Source organism: Colius striatus, chromosome 7 (assembly GCF_028858725.1).
Source record: "Colius striatus isolate bColStr4 chromosome 7, bColStr4.1.hap1, whole genome shotgun sequence".
Lineage (NCBI taxonomy): Eukaryota > Metazoa > Chordata > Aves > Coliiformes > Coliidae > Colius > Colius striatus.
The window spans coordinates 33696849-33715073 of record NC_084765.1 but is presented as its reverse complement, the minus strand read 5'-3'; the positions used below and the strand labels follow the sequence as shown (position 1 = coordinate 33715073).

The following is an 18225-nucleotide window of genomic DNA, read 5'->3' as shown; positions in this document are numbered from 1 at the left end:
ACCATTCTATGCCAGCAGATGCTCCAGATGTGTTTCTATTTAGCTTCCCTCATGTAAGAGTGGAATTGCTTTCCTGAGTACCATGGTTATGAAGCTTAGTGGTAAAGGAATGGAAAGAAATGAGGTGATGTTAATTAGTGTACCGTAACAAATTTTCCTAATCTTATTTGATCAGGTATAAAACAATTCCTGTCCAACACAAGGGAAGAATTCAACCTTTATTTTTAACAACTGTAGCTGTTTTTCTGCAGAGTTCAGATGTTCTGATCATCTAAAATGGAAAGACAGCTGATAGTGAAAATGCATTTGGCACATCACTTGCCACTTACACATGCAAGAAAATCCATGGTTGTCCATAACAAGAAGGAATTACTAAGCTACATCAAGACCATGGTGTAGTGTTTTCCTGCCAGTGAAAAGCAAGGAGAGGGAAGTTATTTACTTCAGAAGGAGGAGAAGGAGAACCTTCCATCAAGTCTTTTTTTGTACTGAAATACTGGAGAGAAAGATTTCATGTTTTTTTTAATAACTTCTCGAAATCGTATGGTAACGTCAGACTCTGAATAAAGAATAGCATGGAGGAAAAGAATGACTCAAAAGGTGATCTGTCTTACTGAAAGCACAGTTAAACCGTGTGCACATACTATTCCTGAAACTGTTTTCCCTGCTCTTAAGGTTTATCCTTGAAATCTCTGACTTACTACAGCTATTGGAGGAAATGAATGTTGTAGTCTGTACAGGATGTTTGCAATGCTCGAGGGGTATAAAAATAACTTTCCCAGTTTCAATTGAATTGAGTTATCATAAAGATAATTTTGGGTTTGTGTAATGAGATTTGGCAAATTCCTAAAGACATTGTCTGGTTAGCTACCTGTGTTTATAAAGAAGATTTTCAATGTACATCAATACTATATCAGCCTTTAAAGTGATAAACTTGTAAAGCAGCAGCATTTACCTTCATTTTAATGTTAAGAATTGAAAAGTGGTGCAGTCATCTTCACTTTTAGATTAGATTTCAGTCATTGTTCATAGGTTTTTATAGTTTCTGAGGTTCTGTACTTTTAAAAGGTTAAGTTTTCCTGGAAAGGGTGAAGTTTTGATCCCCTTTTGTAAAAACTGTAATCCTAATTTGACACCATGCAGATTTTTCACTTTTTCTTCTGAAAGTAAAAAGGATGGTGCTTTTTAAATAAGCTACAAGTTAGAGTCAGTGTGCAAGCTTTAAGAACATTTATGCTGTATCAAACTTTCTCAGCTTTCCCACTCTTTCACACTATGACTTAAAGCTATGTAAAACACAGCTTTGTGAAATATTCATAAAGGCAAATGAAGCAGTAGTTCCCACTTGTGTGTGTTGTTTTCCCATGCACCATGAAGCAGAAAGGGGAAATATTTGTCTAGAGCTTTTTTCAGACAGACAAATTCAATCCAAGTATTAAAAAATAATCTTTGAAAAGGAAACTCATTTCAGGTGGGAAGTGACCTGCTTTGGAAGATTCCATGTGTGACCTAATTAATCTGCTCTGTCTTTGGGCACCAGGACAAAAACAGTAGTCCTACAGAGAAAGTGTGATTTGAAGAAACCATAATGGACCCTATGGTGTGATCATCAGGGACTTCTGCTTGTATTTAAGGTGCTAGAAAATGCTACCATTGCCCAGGTTATTCATGTCACATCCCACTGCTGGAAGTGGTTACTGCATTGGAGGCTCTGGTAGAGTGATCTGCTTCTCAGGTGAATTGAGTTGGGCAAGTAGGAAGTTGCATGAGCATCTGAAAGGGGGCTGAGAGGTCAGAGTGCCCTTCTGCAAACACTAGTGTTTAAAGGACTGTTGAACCTCATCTTTCCTTCATTGCTGGAGATTGGTCCAGGCAAACCTGACTCTCAGCTTGCATCAGCCAAAACAGCCAAATTTATGCAACCAGTTCAGGTTTTTCCAAGGGATGCAAAACCAGGCAAAGTGAGACCCTCACTGACAGGTTTTCCAGAGCTGAATAAAGAGCAGAACTCAAAGACCAGGCTATTTGGTAAGAATTTTGTATGAATGTTGGGAGAAACAAAGGTTCTAGAACAGTTTTTTTCTGCCTCTTCAGAATGTAATTGTTTAGCAAAATTACTGCCAAATGCAGCGAAGGAGGTGGAAGATAGATGGTGGGTGCTTGAGTACAGGATTAAAGGGGATTGAAGGGTAACCTGAAGGCATCCTTTAATTAAAGCTGTGTTGCATCAGTATGAAAAGGAACTGTAACATATTGCAATAACTCACCTTGTGCTGTCCCAGATCAGTGAACAGCAGAGCTCTCTATTCCTGCATGACCCCTGTGCCCTGGACCGAGGCATCAGATGGTAGGAGCTGAGTCCTCTCTCTCCTGTCATCCAGGTGGAGCAGGTAAGTGTGAATTGCTAGGTCTGGTGTCAATAGTGGCATGGACCTTTAGAGTCTTTTCTTTATTGTGTTGTGGCACAAGGGTCTACTTTCAGGGACTATCTGCTGTCTTTATAAAGCTATCATCTTCCTGTTAAAGAAATCTAAAATAGAGAAAATATTCTTCATGCTCTTAGAATATTTTTTCTGAGGAACCCTGTTTTCTGTAGCTTGTGATCTTCTATGAAATAGATCTAGACTGTTCCTAAGGTACCATGAGGGTATTTTGTGGCATCTGGAATAGGAAGTAAAAGTTGTGGACATCTCTCGAGATGGATCAACTGCAGTAGGTTTGTCTGTGACTGCAAAATTGAGTCATGATGATTCTTTCCTGAACTTGATTTTAAGGTGTTTACTTGTGATGGAGAGAAGAAAGTGCACTTTTTCAGAAAACAAATACCTGTTTCCTTTACCTGATATATATATCCCCTTTCCCCATGGTCCCTTACTTAACTTTCCAGATTACTTGTACATTTTCAAGGTCAGAGTCTGAAAGGATTTCAAGTTTGTTCCGCTTAGACATCATTGTAATTATAGTTTTATGCTTGGCCTTTAGAATTGAGTGTCTCATCTCTTGGAAAGGAATACATGTAGTAAAACAAATAAAAGCACTTACCAGCTGGTGCTTGCCTGATTGGCATTTATGTGGATGTTTGTCACCATTTGACCCTTCCTAGCACTATATTCAGATGTATATGTGCTATTGTAGTTTCTGTCTTGCCATGTGAAAAAGATGTTAAAGCTCTCATGAAGTTTCCTTGTTACCTCTGGATAATTGATCTCTTCTCTTTTGTCAGCATATGGTCTAGGTTGGTCCCCTTCTTCCTTGAATTGTTCTCTTTGGTCCTCTTCTCATAAAATATAGGTGGAGACAGTTTGTAGCAACAGCTGGCTGCCAGAAATGCCTTGATTGCAAGGCAGTTCCAGCCAGGAGGAGATGTGATGTGATTTGACTGCCTACTGTCAGCTTTTAACCTCTAGTGTTACTGCTGGGCAACTATCTCGCTTTCTGTTTATCCCCTCTCTCCTTCTCTCCCATTACCCAGCAAGTGGCTTTAAACATTGTACATAAGGGTTAAAAGGAAAATAAGAATGCTTTGGTCTTATTGTCTGGGTGTAAGAGATATCATGTCACAACTTCCTTCAGCAGCTGCTAGATCACAGCTTGCAACAGTGAAATGATGGTTATGTTGAAAAGAAGGTTCAAAAGTTGACTTGGGGGGGACACTTTTATCCAGACTCATGGGAGATTTAGGGTTCTGGTTTCTACTGAACTGGACAAACAATGGAATTGCCTTTGATTGTCTCCAGGATTTAGTGAAAATGAGACACTTTTGTGCTAAGTCTGCACTGTGATAGTCTGTATTATAGGGAGTTAATATGCTTTACAGGGCAAACAGTGTAATAGCACACTTGTGGTGGTGACACCTCTGTAGTTTCTCTATAAACAGTCATGGAGCTGAGGATTTGTTATTGTCTAAGCAGCAGCACAGCTTCTGTGAAGGGTCATTGGCAAATATATATTTTTTTAAAGCAGTATTTTTCCACAGTGGTAAAAATCCTGTTTTCTTAAGAACAAAATCTATTCCAATTTGTCTGTCAAATCTTTCTTGGATGCTAAATTATTTGCATCAATTTGAGATTCATGAAGAAAATGAACAAGATACTTAAATGATACATAATGCTGGAACATCTTGCCATGTGATTTATAGAAATGCCATAAGAGTGCATGTATTATGCTAAGCATTAGAAAGCCTTTAAAAACACCCACACTCAACAGGTTATTTTTCTCTTCCTGTTTTCTTCTGCTCCATCTTAGCTCTAGAGGTCAAGGATGGTAAATATGCAGACATAAGAATCTGTTTTGGTAATTTTATACCATGACCTTTGATTCCTGTCCCTATGTAAAGCAGAATATACTTTTATTCCCAATGTATTGATGCTTGCATGTCTCTTATCAGCAGTGCTGAAGCCGGATGTACAAAGCACCTGACTGTCATCTCCGGCTGTTACCTAGAAACATCATTCAACTTTTAGTGCTCTTTCTCCCCTTTCACTCACCTAGTAAATCATTTATATTAAAAACCTTAACAGTACCATGTAGAGTTTATCAGGAAGTAGGGAAAAAACCCAAGCTCAAAATACTTTTGTGTATATATATTCATTTCATATCAGTCTCAAGCTGTTGAGGCAAGAATTAGGCTTTTTTTTTTTAAGGCTGCAGTACTATAAATCTGTAGATTGATCCTTGTAGTTTATAAGGCCTGAGTTGCTGTAGTGATCATCCATAAACAACTCAGACATGTGGAAGATGAATTTTAATGAGTCCTCTCAAAACTATGTTCTACCTCTTGCTTCTACACCTCAAATTCACGTTTTCTTTTTTGGTTTGCTTTGTTATATTAGAGGCTGCTCTGTGTTTTCCTAATTATCTATACTCAAGCTGGATCCTGTCAAACCCAGAGGAAAGGAAACATTACTGTGTACACAGAGGTGAGGTTTTCACCTGGCCTCACTTAAGCAGGGGTTTAAGCTCTTGGTCAAAACACCTGGACTTTTAAAGAATAGGGACTAGCATCTTGCACTCAAGAGATTGTTTCATTTACTTTTGCCTGTGTAAAAGGCTTTTCTGTTTCACATCCTGTCTGCAAAATGTTCAACCTTGCTCTAGGAAAGGCTCCAAAAGAAATTAGAGCTGCCTTGAGGGCTGTTTTAAATCATAGCAGCTGAGGCCTTATTCCAGTGCTTTAGGTTTCACCCTGTGCCTCTTCCAACATCACACTCTACAATAACCTCAGATCATCACTGTTTCAGAGAAACCTCCTTGTTTTGCATAACTGGTAGGTTTTCCTAGCCTGGCAAATAATCGTATCTGTTGTACAATAAGCAAAGAAAATGAGAAATGGAGCCCAGCATCTTTGCTGGGAAACAGGGACTCACCAGTTACTGGTTTTCAGACAAAGTAGGAAACACAACTAGAATAACTGCTCCTGGGTATTCTACTTTCAGATGCAGACTTAATGCCTGAAACTGCTTAGGACAATTTACCTGAACTTCCAGCATTGTACATTAGACCACATGCCTTCTCAGGGGTTTCCACTTCCCTCAGTTCTGATGAATATCTGTCCCTGCCAGAGGCAGGCCAAGGAAATTGATGGATCAGTGGAATGATCCAGTACCAACAAATCCATAGTTATAAAAATAGGCAGTTATTCTTATCATTTCCTTGTTCTGACACAATTTCCTGCCCTCCCATTAGACTGTTCTGAAGATCACCTGGATGACAGATCTGCTTTGAAAGCTGTCAAACCCCTCTGCAAAGTACCTCTCCTGTTAGGAATAGCTGTCTTGAAGAACAATGGCTGGGAGCAGGGCGAGAAGCTGTTGGCTGTTAACAGCCTTTGATCACACTTGGCATGTATCCAACTAGTGCCTGCTGTAGCCACCACTTGTTTGTAACATTTCTGATCATATCTCACTAAAGCATAGGCACTGAGCTTTGCTTGATGAATTTTATTAGATCTCCTGCAGATGTAGTGATCTCCAGGTTTCCTGGAGTAGCACAGAACAGGGGAGGGATGCGGGGACCACAGAGAATCTCCTATGTGAGCTAGTTAGGACATGACTACAGCAGACAAGGGAGGAAGGGGAACTACAATTAACAGAGTTCTGCTAGAGTGCAGTTTGACAGAAGAGGATTAATGAGATCTCACAGCTGCAGCTCTGCTGACAGATCTCTGTACGGTAATATCTGGCATGGAGTGGTAGTGAGCAGATGGAATTGGTAGCCTCTTTGGCTAGTACAGCTGTCCTTGGCTTAAGAAGCATGATAGCCTGTAATATCCCCATCAAGACCCTTAGGGATCTATGTACTAACAGCAATAAGAGCACACGTGATGGCTTGGCTTGGCAGACGAGTTACCTTGAGGTTGTCATCAAGATTAGTTGTGGTAGTTCTCAGCTCATCTTTGGTCATTTCTGGAGCTTGATTATAAAATGTAATTGAAATTAAAAGACTGAAGAGCTCATAGAGCAATGTTTATTTCAGAACAGAGCCCTTTCTATTTGCTATGAGATAACATTTGGAAAGCATCACTAAGGCAGGCTCCAAGTAGACTTGTGGCCATGCCTACAGGTAAATATTTGTGCTGGTCCAGGACTCTTAGTATTGCATGATTCATTCAATATCTAGACATATGTGCAAGAATAATATATCCCTTAGAGTAACACTTCAACAATGTACTGAAAGTATGTATTCACATGGATGAGGTCTGTTGTACTCCCAGTTTTAGACTTTGGATTTAGTCTCAATGAGGTTTTTGTACTGTCGGGAAGTGATAAGCATTGTAATAGAGAAAAAAACCCCAACATTAATAGTAGCAGAAATGAAAGCACGCAGCTACTTTTCCTCATTCAAGTCAGTTCTGAGAAATGTAATGCTTGCTTCTTAGCTATCAATTATTAATAAACACAGTTAAAAACTCTTCTATGTTAAAACTTCCTCTGTGTGTAACTTTTCCTTCGACTATCCCCGATCACAATTTATGAGCAAATACCAGTTCCAACAGACGTGGTGCAAGGTAGGAAAATAATTTCTTGAATATATGCTGTTCTGAAAATTGACAGGAAGAGAAAACACCTTACTTAGTCGAGTCTGGAACAGAATACAGCTCTTAAACTCTGTTCTCTAGATCCAGGACTTGTCTAGAGCATACTGTATTGCTCTTCTAGTCTGTGTTTGCATGCTCTTACCATGAGAATCACTTTCTGGGAAAGCAGGGATAATGCTCACCAATAGTGTGCTTTTAATAACTCTGTACATGAAGAAATGGGGAGAGTATATTCAGAGGAAATATCACGAAAATATTAAAAGACTGATTGTTTTGTTTGTTTTTACTTTTTCCAACCCTGTGTTTCTTTGTAACTTATTTGCATTGTTCAGAGTCTCTGTGGCTTGATTTCTGTACCTGGAGTTTGTTAAAACACTTTAAAAGAGCAGAAAGGGAAGACTGAGGAAAAGCATGAGTCCAAAGCGCAAAGATACTCTCACTTTGGTACATGTGTACATATCCTCATGCTGATTTCCTACTATAACACTGAGCCAACCATGAAACAGAAAATTAGCTATTACTTTGTTTTTTTTTTTTTAAATCATAGAAATACTTTGGTTGGAAAAGACTTTTAAGGTCATTGAGTCCAACCCCTCACCTCACACTGCCAAACCCATCACTAACTCATGTCCCTCGGCACCTCAGCTACACAGCTTTACAACAGCTCCAGGGATGGTGACTCCACCGCCTCCCTGGGCATCCTATGTCAATGTCTTATTCTCTTGGTGAAATAGTTCTCCCTCGGCACAACTTGAGGCTATTTCCTCTTGTATAAGGATGAATTTATTAATACTGGCAGATTCCTTGGAGATTCTTGGATACAAGTCCTTATTCAACTCCCTGAATACATCTTTGTTCTAGAAGTTGTCACACATAGATCCACTGCACTACTGTTGGGATGAATCAGAAGCTAAGTTTTCAAAGGTTCTTGAAGTTCATTGTTTGCACATGAAATAGTTCTCTGAATTGCTGCTCAATGAGTTGTGTCAGGAAAATGACTACATAGATACTAAATTATAAGATCTGTCACAAGATCCAGCCTGCTTAAAACAGTTTTTAAAAGCTACCAATAAATCCTGAGTGGTTGAAACAATTGTCTCATCTTCATTCTTTCTCAGCTGATCAAAAAGCAGTCAGCACTGAACGGCTTGAAATGGTTAAGTTGCACACAAACAGGCACGTGATTGAAAAAGAGAGAAGAGGAAACTCGAGGTTGTGATGGTTTAATTTCTTTGAAGTTTATGTTCAGGTTTCAGCATGTGGCGCTTCCGCTGTTCAGACAAAAAAAATGGTCAGTGACATTTCAGAACAGAGAATCCAGCCCTAAACAATGTGTATCTCATTGAGTACATAAGGTGAATCATAATGATAAGTGGGATAAAGATACCTGTTTTTTCAGCATAATTTGCTGGAGTTCAAAGTAAGTTATCAAACCATAGTTAATTGTCATTATTCTTGTCTTAATCCTAGACTACTGATAGATTTAAGTCTCCTCAGGTGCTGAGTGCATTGTTTTTTTTATAGTGGCTCAGAATGCTTTAAACCTTGTAGAAAGCTTAGTTTGCATTCTGTGAACGGTTTAATGCTCACAGAGCTGGAGAGCCAGCACACCCTTGGTCCCGGTCCAATATCTGACTCTGAACCAGGTGCTCAGCTGCAAGGAAAATGAGCTGCACTGTAAAGACTTGTAATCCTCTGTCTTGGTCATCAGGACTCCTTGGACCCAATTGCCCAATTTTGGAATAAAAGAAATAAACCACAACACTGAACTCTTGCAAGAGCTTTCACTTTAGCTTTTTGAAAAGCATTTATCAGTTGCATACCTGAAGGGTTGTGCCCTAGGTCAACAAATGTCAAAAGCAATCAATTAAGCATGCTTCTGAGTCAGTGGTTACTAGGTGAGTGCAAAAAAAATTGCTCAGAATCACGGTAAAGGGATCTTCAAAGCTTCTGCTGGTGTTGCCAGTGAACTGAAGGTGAGATAGGAACCATGAGGAGCAATCACTCAAAAGGTTTTTATTTGATTGTGCTCCAAAGACTTGTGTCTAGTAAGATATGCTATCTATGAGGTCAGGAGGAGTGTTTTAACAAAAAAAAAAAGGTATGGTCGTCTCTTGTGATTTGATCTTTGTCTGCTCTTGCATAGTCAAGTTTCTCTCTCCTAACTCTGAAGATGCAAAGCTGGAAACGGTCTATGCAGAGGTGCGGGCTCACTAGCTGCAACTCTGGAAGGCTGCAGCTGAACCTGTCATTAGGAATGCAGTGAAAAGACCTGTCTTAAGCAGCCTCATGTTGATCTGCACTGGCAAGTTTTGATAAAGGCTGATGAGTTCATTTTTCTTTCAGCAGTCATACTACAGAGAAGAAAAAAACCCAACAAACCAAGGCAAAGGAAAAAAGTTCTGGGTTGTTTTTTTTTCCTTTGTTGAGAAGAGAGCTTTTCCTTCCCTTAGGAGAAAATGAGACATTCACACAAAAGATGAGTAGGATTTGATAATGCCAACTGTGGTTTGCAATTATATTTTTCTCTTTTCTCTCCCTCAAAGGAATTGATAATGCCATCCTTAATAAAATCGGGAAGAAAAACATTTGGTGTGAGAGGGAAAGGTGTATGATGGCTCCTTCTGAGTATTCCTGGGAAGGTAATGAGAAATTTTGTTCAGATGTACCCACTTAAATTTCTTCTGTTGAAATAGTTTTGTTTGCTCTGGTTTTTAGCTGTACAGTTGTTTTTTGATGGTGTTTTACAGTGTGATTTAACCAGCACTTGTATCTAAGTCTTACACTTTATGAGTTAATGTTAGAATATTGAATACTTTGGCTCTTGATGGCTTCAGAATGCATTAGATACAGTGTGAGGATAACCTCGCACTAGCTACCCTCATGGTTCACATTGATATTTTGCTGGCTTCACTAAGGTTTCAGTGATATTTCCAAAGTGTCATGTCTCTTCCTCTCTTTTCTCCAGTCTGCCAGTGAAGTCAAGTTCTTTCCCAGAGGATCTGCCTAATATTGTTCTCCTTTTCCTTTCTTAGTCAGTAGTGAAGTAGCAAAGAGCCTTGACATTTTCAGTGTAGCCATGTATGACCTTGACATTCAGCATGCCCTGGTCTCATACTGCATCCCACCTCTCTCACCAAATTTGGACTGATTTTTCCTATCACTTCCCTTTCATCCAGGCAGTGAGCATTTTCTTTTCAACTCCAGAAAGTGTGAGGCATACTTTAGGTTCTGAAGAAACTTAGCACATAGCAGGGAAAGTTAGGTAGCTGAGAAATGTCTCCAAGAAGCCATCAGATTGGAGGGCTGGCCATAGCATATGCTATTTCTCAATTCTATAGGGCTTTATCCATCTAGTGTGGTAAACTATCTCTAGAGCAATTGTTAAAGGCTTTTTTTTTTTTTAAATAGGTAGTATAAACGCTGGCATTTGATAAAAATCAGCCAGAGTTAAAGTGAATGCTAGTGGATAGGTGGATTGTTTCAAGTGTAAGGTAACGTCATGACAAGTTCTCTATAGTCCTGGTTTCTTGCCTATTCGCTATAACTGGGTCTTCCAGAAAAAGAACTTTTAGCTTATTATGAATATATCAAATAGAGGCAAGAGGACCCTGAAAAGATAAAACAAAAGCATCTACAAGGGCTGAAGAGTGGTAATGAGTCACCACATCCACTGGTCTTCACAGGAACTAGAAACTAGATGTGACTTCTCACATATCTCCCTGCAGTGGCATGTCTCCAGCAAGCTGGCAAAACCAACACTGTTACAGAAACAAGGTGTTTTTTTCAGCTCTGCTGGCACCTGCTTAATAATCTTTTTTACTCTAGTCCCATCATTACACAGTTTTGCCCATGTGACACATGGTGAACAAGCACTGGTTTCATATGCACTTCTGGAGGACAAATATAAGCAGTTATATGGTCCTGATGGGATAAAACACAATGGTCACACACAGCTCTGGTACCTGGTATGTTCCAAGGCAGCTGCTGCAGTTATCACCAAAGATACTTTAATATTGACTCAGAACTTAATACAGTGACATGATGTACAAGAGAAGAACATTTCTTGAGATAATCTATTTAAGAGTCCATATTTGGGTAGTCTTGTAATAGTTAATTGATTTATCTTTTTATGGCCACTAGCTTATGCTAAACTCTTCTCATTTTGGTGGATACTGAGTACATGAATCTAATTTTTGTGTCTGTCTTTTCCCTCTTGCATTCAAGGAACACCATTACAATTTTATCTTGGCAGAGACACACACAGGCTATTATATTTTTTTTTCTGCTCCAAAAATCAGCAGCCTTTAGATTAGATTGCCCTTGGGCATGTTTAGAGTGTTTTTTCTCTCTTGGCTGTAGTTTTTGACAGAATTATTTTTATGATACACAATTTGTGGGATGACAGAACTAACAGAGAAGTGTTTAAAAAGATTGTTGTTCTTGTTCCAAGCTCTCTGAAGTATCTAAATCTGAGACCTTTCTTGTTTTAGGTGAAAGGATGACAAGAATATTAGTAGCACAAGTCCTGCCTCTGGTTTTTTTTCAGTTTGGGTGGTTGATTACTTTTCCGTTCTCAACTTCCCCTTAAATTGTTGACTGCACGAGCTGAGTAAAACTGACCTACTCCTCATTTGGCAGAACTTTGGGAAGTTTTACGTACTATAGAAGTAGCTGCATACTTCTTGAGGTAATATTGACCACAGTAGCAAGTTACTCACAATAACTTGTTGAGGCTGCGCTGGAACATTAGGATTTAGCTGATCAAATGTGAACTTAAGATCAGGAGGCACATTTAAACCTCTGCCTTTTTTTTTCCCCCTGATCCTGTAAAATTGCCCCTGTGTCCAAGTGATAATGTAATGGATGTGTAGCTTCTTGTTCCTGATCGTGTGGATCCATGTGGGACTGTGCATATGTGGGAGTTCTTCCTCTCCAGATTTGAAAGAATTGAGGTAATGGCTTTTATATTTTTAATGGCTAATATTGGCTAATATTTCCCCCCTGTTTTGATACAGTGGCTAGTGGAATGATTCTTTGCATTATGACAAGCCCTTGCCACATGTGCACCACAATCTCTATTTTGCAAGGGCATGACATGATTGCATCACCAGGTTTCAGTAGATGACACGAGATGAGCGTCACGGCATCAGCTATGCTCTTGGGTAACATGCAATTTCTGTTGATCAGAATGATAGCCATGGAATATAAATAAATGCCATCACTAAGCTTCCCCCCCTCTCCCCCGCTTTGCACTTAGTGTAGTGGTACAACATTCAGTGCCAGTTAAACGTCACACATCACCACTCCCCCCTGTGATATGTGTGAGGTCTCTAGGAAGGTGCATGGTGGAGAGTGTGAGAATAAGAGTACTCCAGAAACAAGTTGGTGTGGAAGGGGCTGCTGGGTAGCATCTGCCTTTTCATGCTGTGGCAAACTCATGAAGAAACAGACATGGGACATTTTCAGCTGCAGATATGCCCAGTAAGCAAGTTATCTTGCCTAGTCCTGCCTTAGTTTCCTCACCAGAAATGCAGAGCTGTGGTACTTGGCTCCCTTATTAGGAACCGGAGTTGTGGCCAAGTAAAATTGTTACGTGGCAGTGCTGCTGTTGATTTTGTTTCCTTTGCCTGTGGTCAGTCAGGTAGTTTCCTTTCCAGCTACACCCTCACCCAGGGCTCTCCAGGCAAGTGCTGCCAGGCCCCCTGCCTTCTGCCACCACCTTCACCTCAGCACCGTGGCCTTCGGGACAAAGATCTCGGGGGTTTGGATTTGTTTGGGGATGCTTTAAGGGGGAGGGCGGGGAGGAGAAGGGTAAAGGTCTAGGAGGCGATGTTTCAGGGGAAATGGTCCGAGGAGGGGACGGTTGCTCCGTAGGGGAGGCTGCAAAGGGGGATGCTCTTTGTGGGGTGAGTTGCGGTAAAGCCGGGAGGTTCCGGGCTGGGGCGGGCGGACGGGAGGCGCCGGCGGCGTCGGCACCGCCCCGGGAGGCGGCAGGCGGCAGCGACAGCCACACGTGCCCGCCCCGCACCGCACTTGGCGAGCGAGAGGAGCGCCGGGGCGGGCGGCCATGGGCAGCCGCGGGGTCGCCGCGGGCTCTGCCCGGCGGACAGGTAAAGCCGGGCGGCAGCTGCGCTCTGCTGCGCTCGGGAGGCTGCGGCTCCGCTCGCTGCTTGTCACCTTTGGCTTTGGTACTTAGCGCGTCCTCTTGTGCTGCGTGAACTACAGAGTGAATTTGCTTTAAAAGAAAAATCTTCGCTGCTTATAAGAGTGGGGGGCTTTAAGTTTTGGTGGTTTGATTTTTGGGTGGGATGTTTTGTTGTTTGAGGGTTTTTTTATTCTCTTTTTTCCTTCTCTCTTTTTTTCCTCCTTTTTTCCTTTTTTTCTTCTTTTTTTTCCCTTCTCTTTTTCCCCTTCTTTTCTTTTTTTCTCTCTTTTTTTTTTTTTTTTTTTTTTTTTTCTGGAGGTTTGCTGGATGTTGTCTGTTTTATTACAGACACATTGCAATCATTGTTCTTACTTTCTCAGATATTCAAGAAAAGGTGTAGTGGGAGACTTGAGGTTGCTCTGCGCTTTGCTTTGCTATGTGTTGCTTTAAGTGGTGGTCCTGCTCTGGCAGGGGGATTGGACTAAGATGATCTTTCGAGGTCCCTTCCAATCCTTTAGATTCTGTGACTCTGTGATGCTACAAGAGATTATTGGACCTTGTGTGAATGGGTTTTTTTTTTCTCATTTAGTATTTATAAGAAAGTGATGCTGAGGAGATCTCTCCTTTCCCAGCCAACTTTCACTGAATTGATTCATCTCTATGTATGTTTGCTTACTGAAATTGAGTAGGTCAAAAGCTGGACTTGATGATCTTAAAGGTCTCCTCCAGCTGAAATGATTCTATAATCCCTTGACTTTAGTTAAAAAAAAATTAAGCTACTTAATTATAATAAAACAGTCCCTAAAATAAAAGACAAAGAACAAAGCAAAACATTCACACAAGTTTATCGACGTAGCAAAGTTGCTTTAAGGGTACTTTGGAGAGAAATTTAAGATGGAAGATACAGTTCTTCAAAAAAAACCTCGTGTAGGTGCTTGTTATAAGAAATAGTATGATTTTTCAGTGTTGTAGCGCAATTATGGCAACTGTCAAGAAACCACATGATGCCCTTAGTTTTATGACAGTTGCTCAAAGCACGCTGGAAGCTGAATTGCAGCTCCTTAGCATTAAGAAAATAGAAACTCTCACCTGGATATTTTGGGATTTTTTTTTTTTTTGTGATTAAGCTGTAGAATTTCTCATGTATTTTGCTGCGATTTTGATTCATTCTCAGAAGATGATGCTCTTGAGTGGGTAGATTTAGCTGTCAGGATGGATGGTTGTGTTTGAGTAATAAGATTATTTGTTTGATCTCTTGCTGCTGTTTAACACCATCATAAAATAGCTTATCATAAAACAAGTAGACTTTTATATGATGTAGTCTGAAGATGGATTCAGTGTGTGTAGTTTCACTTTGCAGTACCTGTGGGAAGAACAATTTGAAGAAAACAGGGCAGAGAGGAAATTTGTATTTTGTTTCTTAAAACCTTTTGTCACTTCCTCTTCTTAGGGATGGTAAATTTCGTGGTGTTAAGAGATGTTTCATTTTGGTTATATTAAAGAAGCTATAGACTAGTTTGTAGATTTAAGATAGATTTGTGTATTTAAGGTGTCGATTAAGAAACAAGGGCTTGAGGAGAGGTCCTACTGTCATTGGCAGTTGGCAGAAATTAAGTGTCTAAACAGCATGTGGGTCCTTGAAATCATCTCCTCTTCGGCCAGTGCATAAGACCATGACAGAGGGCTAGAAATGTTGCTTATCATGTCATTCAAGGTAATTACTACCATAACTGTCTCAGCTTCACTGCAATTTTTTATTTTCCCAGCGGCTTTTGCATTTAGTGATATAAGCAGCTGCTTTCTGACTGATTGCACTCATGAATTTCCTCTTGAAGAAGTAGTTATTTAAAATGTATCTGCTCAGGCAAGAAATACTCCTGAGGAGAATAGTGGTTGTGCTCTGAATGTTGAAGTTCACTGGGATTTGAGGCCACCTGTGGTGAAGATGGGGTCAGACACTGTGTGTGGCCGGATTGGGCTTGGGACAGGGGATAAACCTCACCCAGAAAGCTCTTCAGTCTCTCCCACTGAGAATTCCAGGTACTACTCAGTTTCTGTTTCTGCTGCTTTAATATTTGCTGTACTGATTTGCCCATAACATCTCTAAAACTAATTTCATATTAATAGCTGAAGGTTGCCGTGAGGCCTACACCAGCGGCCGTGAAATTCATGTAGGACACGTGTAAACGCTTTGTTTTGAGACTCTCATGTTTGAACCATTTTTGTCTCTCACTCCTATACCACGAACTAATTTTTGTTTTAAAAATATGGAGCTTTGCACTTCAGTCTCTCAAGGTACAGAGAGATGAGGGTCTCATCCTCTCCATGCTGGTTGAGGTCTATGCCTGGGCAGCAGCCTGCTGGCTTGGGAGAGAGGGAAGCTTTACCTTAGCAGAGGACAGCAAAGTATGCTAAATATGCGCTGCATTTCCTCTGTGCAGTTTCTATTCTTGAGTGGAAAATTGCTCCTGATTTCCTCAGATTTGGAGGATTTATATTGGCACCCTTCCCACGTTCTCATTTTACTTCCAGTTGAATTTATTAGATAACACACTTGCATAGAAGACTATCAGCGTAACAGCTGTACCTGAGTGCACCTCTATTCTCTAAGCTGTTGATGCTATAAAAGCAAATCATAGAAGCAGACGCAATATTCATATTTAGGCAATTTATGTGTCTCAATAGCAAGACTTTCCTTCTATGCTCCATGTAAGGATTAACTCCCCACTGCATTCTGTGAGAGGGTCCTAACGAAGACCAAGAACAATAAGAGAAACTGGGCCAGGTCTCCTGTGTTTGGTCAAATGATTTAGCACCTCATTATACGTTTGGCAATTTCTCACCTAAAGGAATTAGTTGGGGTGTAACTACAGGTTTACCAGCATTGCCACGGAGTAGTGTGATTGCTGTGTGGGCAGATGGTTTTGGTCTAATTTAGGAATCGATAATAAAGAAGCCTTGCTAATGGAGACTTTGTTTCTATTAGATGTGCTCCATCTTCCCTAGATCTTAGGTGTCTTGTCAAGTAGCAAGGAACTACAGATGTGCAGTCTCTGTCCTGCCCTGAGGATGCCACCTAAAGCAAACTCAGCTTTTAGCACCTGCAGTGCTAGGGTAAAACCCTGTGTGCATGTACCTGTATTTGCACTAACTCATCATGTAGCCACTTTGCATTGATACAAAGGAGTCTCTTGCTGTAACTTTTAAAGGAATATTAAGGAATTATAAGTTCTCTTATTTATCAAAAAACGCAGTGCTTTTAAAAAAAGCTGCACAACCAATCATAGGCAAATTTTAAATCCTTTAGCCTGTTCTTGCAACTGAAATATTTGTTTAGTTATACCTAATGTTAAGAATGTGGAGAACAGGATGTTAATTAACTATCCTTGAAACATTGCTAGAATGGTTTTGGACTTAGATTGTTCTGCACTGCATTATAAATTCAGAGAATTCAATTATCTCATGAGAAAAAAATAATTATGTCTGTTAAGATGCTTGGATGGTATAACGTTAACCATCCCTGATCATCTGTACTTTTCAGTTGAGAGGAATTGTAGAATAGTAGGGTTGGAAGGGATATTTAAAGATTGTCTAGTCCCTTCCTATTGTTAGGGAGGATAAAGCAGAAGTGTGAAAATTTGACTGATATCAAATAAATAGAGAAGAAATACTCATAATTTCACATAACTAAAGATTTTAGAGAGGTGACAGTAAAGGAGCAAAGTTCAACATTTTTTAAAGGTACTTTCCAGTAAAAGGAGATACCGTTTCACACAAGCATTTATCATTACTCCTTCATCTATGGAACTTATTACTGCAGTATTTTACTGCTGCTTGAGATACAAATTGCTTTGCAAAGTTGTTACGCAAATCAATAAAGAAAAAGTGTGCTGTGATTGTTAGTCACAAAGTTGCAAATACAATTTCCATGTGAAGCAGCCTCTAAATCACAGATTCCTGGAAACCAAGAGTTTATTTTGCAGGCAGAATCACTATGTAATTTCCAGACCTTATATTCTTTCCCTTTTTCCTTAAGTTTTGATAACTGACTCTTCATAACCATCTGTTAAGAACGCAGATTGATGTGACATTTTACAGGGCTACACTATGTTTTATCACTTGTGAAATCATTAGATTACTGTGTCAAAATCTGGAAGGATGTTATCATTTTGATTTTGATTTCTATTTTCTGAAATGCACACTCTTCTTTTTTGAAGGGGTGTATTTTTTGTGTTACCTTCACATAAGCAGTCTGCTGACCTATAGGCATTTTTTTTCACCTTTATTTTTGATGCTTACACTGCATCAGGGCTGATAGTGACAAATTATGTCAGTGCTTTCCCGTTGACTTTAGCTGTCACTTGTCTAAGCTGGGAGGCTTCAAGGCTGCTTGTGGAATTAGAGGTGGAATGTTTCCAGTTTGATTGTACCGGTGTCTAGGTCCCCTTGCCACCAGAGAGGACCCTTCCATGGGTGGGTAGGATGCACAGTGTGACTACCTTTGGTCTCATGGGAGAGCCTACTAGTAACATTTTGTGTTGGTCCCTAATTAAAAGGAGCTAGTTGCTTCTGGTTTCTTGGTTAGTGTACGGTGAGAGTTGGAGCTAAATGACCCAGAGGGTCACTTTTCTGCCTGCCATCGTGAGTGCCTGTTTTCATGTGTATTTACACAGATGCTCCTTCTCTAGCTTGTTTTCAATTTCCCACAAAACTACTTGCTAAAATACAAGCAAAATACTAATGTCGGTTTTGAGATCTTTGTTTAGTTTTGTTAGCCTTTTGGGATAAGGAAAAAAATAATAGGGGATAACTTATTCATATCCTTCCTTTCTGGGAAGTACTTGTACCCTTGACAATTCTTCCTGTTGCCCACTCCTAAGAACTACATTTGAAGTCTGCAAAGTAAATTTTGCTTTACTGGAAACTTTAGGTTTAGGCAGACTTCATTGTTTTGGATATTCTTGGAATTTTATAGCTTTGCTGCCTTAAGTTGAGAGATAGGAGCTAATTTGGAAAGAAAAGATTTCCAGCGCTATGTAAT

At 40.0% G+C, this 18225-nt stretch overlaps 1 protein-coding gene across 1 annotated transcript in view; it reads left to right on the top strand.

Moving 5' to 3' along the window:
* Positions 1-13069: 13069 nt before the first annotated feature.
* The window catches only part of MCTP2 (multiple C2 and transmembrane domain containing 2), a 123261-nt gene continuing 118105 nt past the window's right edge, over positions 13070-18225 (top strand). The window contains exon 1 of the mRNA XM_061999141.1: positions 13070-13149. The gene's annotated coding sequence lies outside the window, so the exon portion shown is untranslated. The remainder of the gene's footprint in view (positions 13150-18225) is intronic.